At 35.5% G+C, this 6,007-nt stretch overlaps 1 long non-coding RNA gene across 1 annotated transcript; it reads right to left on the bottom strand.

Moving 5' to 3' along the window:
- Positions 1 to 3,928: 3,928 nt before the first annotated feature.
- On the bottom strand, positions 3,929 to 5,684 carry LOC111387886. The gene is made up of 3 exons (XR_002701465.1): positions 5,644 to 5,684; positions 4,745 to 4,818; positions 3,929 to 3,970 (listed from the first exon to the last, which is right to left on the bottom strand). It is a non-coding gene; the product is annotated as an uncharacterized LOC111387886 (long non-coding RNA).
- Positions 5,685 to 6,007: the final 323 nt, after the last annotated feature.

Below are 6,007 nucleotides of genomic sequence, written 5' to 3'. Positions count from 1 at the left end.
CTTTGCCACATGACATTACTCTGTTGGACAGTTTAAAATTCAAATAGTTTTCCCATCCAATTGATAGTTGACAACAATGCAAGTGTGTAACCATGCATCAAAAATCAGTGTACAAATAGCAAAACTCAATCGGTAAGAACTTTGGTACATGTACACTGTGGTGTACAGTTTAGTTTACACTTTACCAGGTGACATTACCCTATTGGACAATTTAAATTTCAAATAGTTTTTCCATCCAATTGACACATGAGAACAATGCAGGTATCAAACAACGAGTCAAAAATTAGTGTATAAATAGCAAAGTTCAACCGGTAAGAACCTTGCGACATGTACACAATAGTGTACACTTTAGTTTACACTTTGCCACGTGCCATTACCCTGTTGGACAGTTTAAATTTTAAACAATTTTCCCATCCAATTGACACTTGACAGCAATACAAGTGTCAAACAACGTGTCAAAAATCAGTATGCAAATAGCAAAGTTCAATTGGTAAAAACCTTGCTACATTTACACTATGGTGTACACTTTAATTTACACTTTGCCGCGTGACATTACCCTGTTGGACAGCCTAAATTTTAACTAGTTTTCTCATCCAATTGATGCTTGACAACAATGAAAGTGTCAAACAACATGTCACAAATCACTGTACAACTATCAAAGTTCAATAGGTAAGAACTTTGCCATACAAACAATATGGTGTACACACTTTAGTTTACACTTTACCACGTGACATTACCCTATTTGACAGTACAAATTACCAACAAATTTCCCATCCAATTGACACTTGACAACAATGCAAGTGTGAAACAATGTGTCAAAAATCAGTTCACAAATAGCAAAGTTCAATCGGTAAGGACCATGCCACATATACACTATGGTGTATACTTTAGTTTACACTTTGCCACGTGACATTATCCTGCTAGACAATTTAAATTTCAAACTATTTTTCTGTCCAATTGACACTTGAGAACAATGCAAGTGTCAAAAATCAGTGTACAAATACCAAAATTCAATCGGTAAGAACCTTGCTACATGTACACTATGATGTACACTTCAGTTTACACTTTGCCACTTAACATCACCCTGTTGGACATTTTAATTTTAAATACTTTTCCCATCCAATTAACACTAGACAACAATGTGAGTGTCAAACAACGTGTCAAAAATTAGTCTAGAAATAGCAAAGTTCGATCGGTAAGCAGCTTGCTACATGTACACTATGGTGTGCAATTTAGTTTACACTTTACCATGTGACATTACCCTGTTGTACAGTTTAAATTTCAAACAGTTTTTCCATCCAATTGACACTTGACAACAATACGAGTGCTAAACAACGTGTCAAAAATCAGTGTAAAAAAAACGAAGTTTAATCGATAAGAACCTTGCTACATGTACACTATGGTGTACGCTTTAGTTTGCAATTTGCCACGTGACATTAACCTAATGCATAGTTTAAATTTCAAACAGTTTTCCCATCCAATAGTCACTTAACAACAATGCAAGTGTGAAACAATGTGTCAAAAATCAGTTTACAAATAGCAAATTTCAATCGGTAAAGACCTTGCCACATGTACACTTTGGTGTACACTTTTGTTTACACTTTGCAACGTGACATTACACTGTTGGACAGTTTAAATTTCAGTCAATTTTCTCATCCAATTGATACTTGACAACAATGCAAGGGTTAAACAACGTGTCAAAATCAGGGGACAAATAGCAAAGTTCAATCGTTTAGAACCTTGCTACATGAACAATACAATGCAAGTGTCAAACAATGTGTCAAAAATCAGCGTACAAATAGTAAAGTTCAATCGGTAAGAACCTTGCTACAGGTACACTACGGTGTACACTTTAGTTTACACTTTACCACATGACATTACCCTATTGGACATTTTAAATTTCAGTCAATTTTCCCATCCAAATGACACTTGACAACTATGCAAGTGTCAAACAATGTGTCAAAAATCAGCGTACAAATAGTAAAGTTCAATCGGTAAGAACCTTGCTACAGGTACACTACGGTGTACACTTTAGTTTACACTTTACCACATGACATTACCCTATTGGACATTTTAAATTTCAGTCAATTTTCCCATCCAAATGACACTTGACAACTATGCAAGTGTCAAACAATGTGTCAAAAATCAGCGTACAAATAGTAAAGTTCAATCGGTAAGAACCTTGCTACAGGTACACTACGGTGTACACTTTAGTTTACACTTTACCACATGACATTACCCTATTGGACATTTTAAATTTCAGTCAATTTTCCCATCCAAATGACACTTGACAACTATGCAAGTGTCAAACAATGTGTCAAAAATCAGCGTACAAATAGTAAAGTTCAATCGGTAAGAACCTTGCTACAGGTACACTACGGTGTACACTTTAGTTTACACTTTGCCACGTGACTTTACTCTATTGGGCAGTATAAATTACAAACATTTTTTCCACCCAATTGATACTTGACAACTACGCAAGTGTCAGACAACCTGTTAAAAATCAATTTACAAATAGCGAAGTTCAATCGGTACGAGCCTTGCTACATGCACACTTTACATTGTACTTTACCACATGACATTACCCTGCTGGACAGTTTAAATTTTAAATAGTTTTTCCATCTAATTGACACTTGACAACAATGCAAGTGTCAAACAACGTGTTAAATATTTGGGTACAAATAGCAAAGTTCAATCGGTAAGGACCTTGCTAGATGTACACTTTAGTACTCTTTGTCAGGTGACATTACACTGTTGGACAGTTTAAATTTCAAACAGTTTTCCTATAGTATTAACACTTGACAACTATGAAAGTGTCAAAGAACGTGTCAAAAATAAGTGTACATATAGCAAAGTTCAATCGCTAAGCACCTTGCTACATGTACACTATGGTGTACACGTTAGTTTACACTTTGCCACGTGACATTATCCTGTTGCTCAATTTAAATTTCAAACAATTTTCCCATCCAATTGTCACTTGACAATAATGCAAGTGTCAAACAACGTGTCAAAAATTAGTTTACAAATAGCAAAGTTCAATCGGTAAGGACCTTGCTACTTGTACACTATGGTGTACACTTTAGTTTACACTTTGCCACGAGAAATTACCATGTTGGACTATTTAAATTTCAAACAGTTTTTCCATCCAATTAACACTTGACAACAATGCAAGTGTCAAATAACGTGTCGAAAATCAGTGTACAAATAGCAAAGTTCAATCGGTGAGGACCTTGCTACTTGTACACTATGGTGTACACTTTAGTTTACACTTTGCCGCATGACATTACCCCGTAGAGCATTTTAAATTTCAAACAGTTTTCCCATCCAATTGACACTTGACAACAATGCAAGTGTCAAACAACGTGTCAAACATCAGTGTACAAACAGCAAAGTTCAATTGGTAAGAACCTTGCTACATGTACATTATGGTGTACACTTTAGTTTACACTTTGCCACGTGACATTACCCTGGTGGACAGTTTAGATTTCAAATAATTTTCCCATCCAATTGTCACTTGACAACAATGCAAGTGTCAAACAACGTGTCAAAAATCAGTTTACAAATAGAAAAGTTCATTCGGTAAGGACCTTACTGCATGTACTCTATGGTGTACACTTTAGTTTACACTTTTGTCACACCCCCAAATTAATATTGATATCTATACACAACCTAGACATAGAATTTTACATATATATTTTTTTTTAGTTTGTTAACTTCTAATCACCTGTGACACGATCATATAATATATCGAAACCCAAAATCATATCGCCATAATCCAACATATATATTCAGAGCTTATAAACATGTCTACAGACCATTTCAAAAGTACACTATATAGGATTCCAAAATATAACCCTACAGATGGCAACCTACAAAATAACCCTACAGGTCGTCATCCATGTACATCAAACTCTGGAATCTTGTAGGAGCTCCACAGCTAGCCATGCTCTCTATGTAGTTCCATGTTCACCTACAATGCAAGAACTACATAAGCTAATGCTTAGTAAGCAAAATCATGCATGTCCTGAACATAAGTAATTCATGCCATTTACTTTAAATATCACGATAAAAAGTATCATATTTCAATATTTGTCAAAGTCGACTAGAAATCAATTCACTTGAAATCTTTCATTTCATTGGGCCCTTGACCCACCTACTATGCACCGGATAGAGCTCTGCATAATATCAATATCAATAATCAAATGGCCAGTATGAAATTGACACCGACAAGTGGACCATCCTCTCGTAACCACTAGAGGCCCATCCCCTGACTACCCCTATGATCACCCAAGAAGTCTCCCACATGGCAGCGCCAATAATATCACAAGGGCACAGTCAAGTGGTCTGCCATCCCGTGATCACCAAAGGCCCATCCTCTATCTACCTTTGCAATCACCCAGGAAGTAACACCCGCAATGCCAAACATATCACATAAGCATGCCTCACATGCCTCGGTGCCCTAGTAGTGGTTAATAAAACATTTATAATGAAACTCACTTTGAAATCATATTTTGCATGCAGGATTTTCAACCATGTTACATGTCGTGCATGCATATGAAAATACTCATAAATGACGTATTTAATAAAAATCGGTGTCAATAGGTTACGCAACCTCATACTCAATGATCGTAACCACCATATGATGTGCTATAAGCCTCTTATCAAAGTTATGTAGATATTTCAACATTACTATGTCACATATACTAGGTTCTTGCATCATAGTTGCAAATGGATTTTCACTTACCTTTCGCCTTTATGTGTGTAAGCTCCTATGGAGTGTGTATCAATTCCCTTTTTCGCTCAACATTGAAAAGTCGCCTGTATTATCATCTAATATTAAATACAATCCTCCATTTAACAATCTTAACACACACAATCCCAAAATACGTCCATTCAATCCAAAACAATTTAGACAAAATCATTATTTCAAGTTACCGATGGCATTACAAACTAATCCCATAAGTCTTGCTATCTCTCGAGTCCAATTATGAACGTCAACGTCATCCAATTGTTTTCGACAACCTAGTATTCCTTAGGATATATTTTCTAGGCCCAAGAGTTCATTAGGGGACATCTAAATGTTGAAATCACATTAAATACCCAAATGGACAGAATCTGTTTTCTAGGTTTCCATCACCGTCCACTCATTTTCAAATTCTTTTTTCATGTCCATACCTACATTTAACGGCTCCCAAACTTTTACCACACACCTATAACATATATGTGAAGATAATCAGATCATAACGTTGTGACAAATGAAGTTTTTGGAGCTTCAAAAACAGTCCATTTTCCACTACACAAAATCAGGCAGTTTTTCCCTTTGACTGTTTTCGGTTTCCATTTTATTATTATGATACCAACAGAATTCTAGGCCATTAAAATCATTTCTACACTCCCTACTTACATATAAAAACTTTCATATTGATATATATAAGTTAAACACTAAGTATCATCCCAAAATCAAGGTATAGATCACTCAATCCAGCAATTCCTCATCTCTGTCCAGATTACTTTCTTTCAAATTCTTGCAATTAATTACCCCTATTTAGGCATCATAACATCATTAACAACACTCCAAATTAATCACAAACAAGGTCAGATTTCAAGAAATCATAAGCCCCTTAAGAAATAATAGAAACAAACCTCAAAACTGTGGAGTAACAAAGCTGTTCAGAAATTCCAGCTTCTTGTTTCTCTTTCTCTTTGACTGTTTCACCCTCTTTTCACTTGGAATCACTTAGGGACGAGTTAAGAGAGTTAATATATTATCTAGGAGGTAAATGAGTGGTCTTTAAATGGTTGAAGTCGTGCATATTACTTAAGGATTAAGAATATCATGGGATGCAGCCACCTCAAGCAATCAAGGTGAGTCACTAAGCAGGAGCTGTCATCTTGGCTGCAATACTTGACTTTTCTACTATTATTTTTGTGTCCATTTATGATATTTAAGATATATATTCATCCTATATTAAGTCCTTGGGGATTAGACACGAAATTTATGTCTTAA

This window comes from Olea europaea, unplaced genomic scaffold (assembly GCF_002742605.1).
Source record: "Olea europaea var. sylvestris unplaced genomic scaffold, O_europaea_v1 scaffold4364, whole genome shotgun sequence".
NCBI lineage: Eukaryota > Viridiplantae > Streptophyta > Magnoliopsida > Lamiales > Oleaceae > Olea > Olea europaea.
The sequence above is the reverse complement of the archived record's forward strand: the minus strand, read 5'-3'. Positions and strand labels throughout refer to the sequence as shown.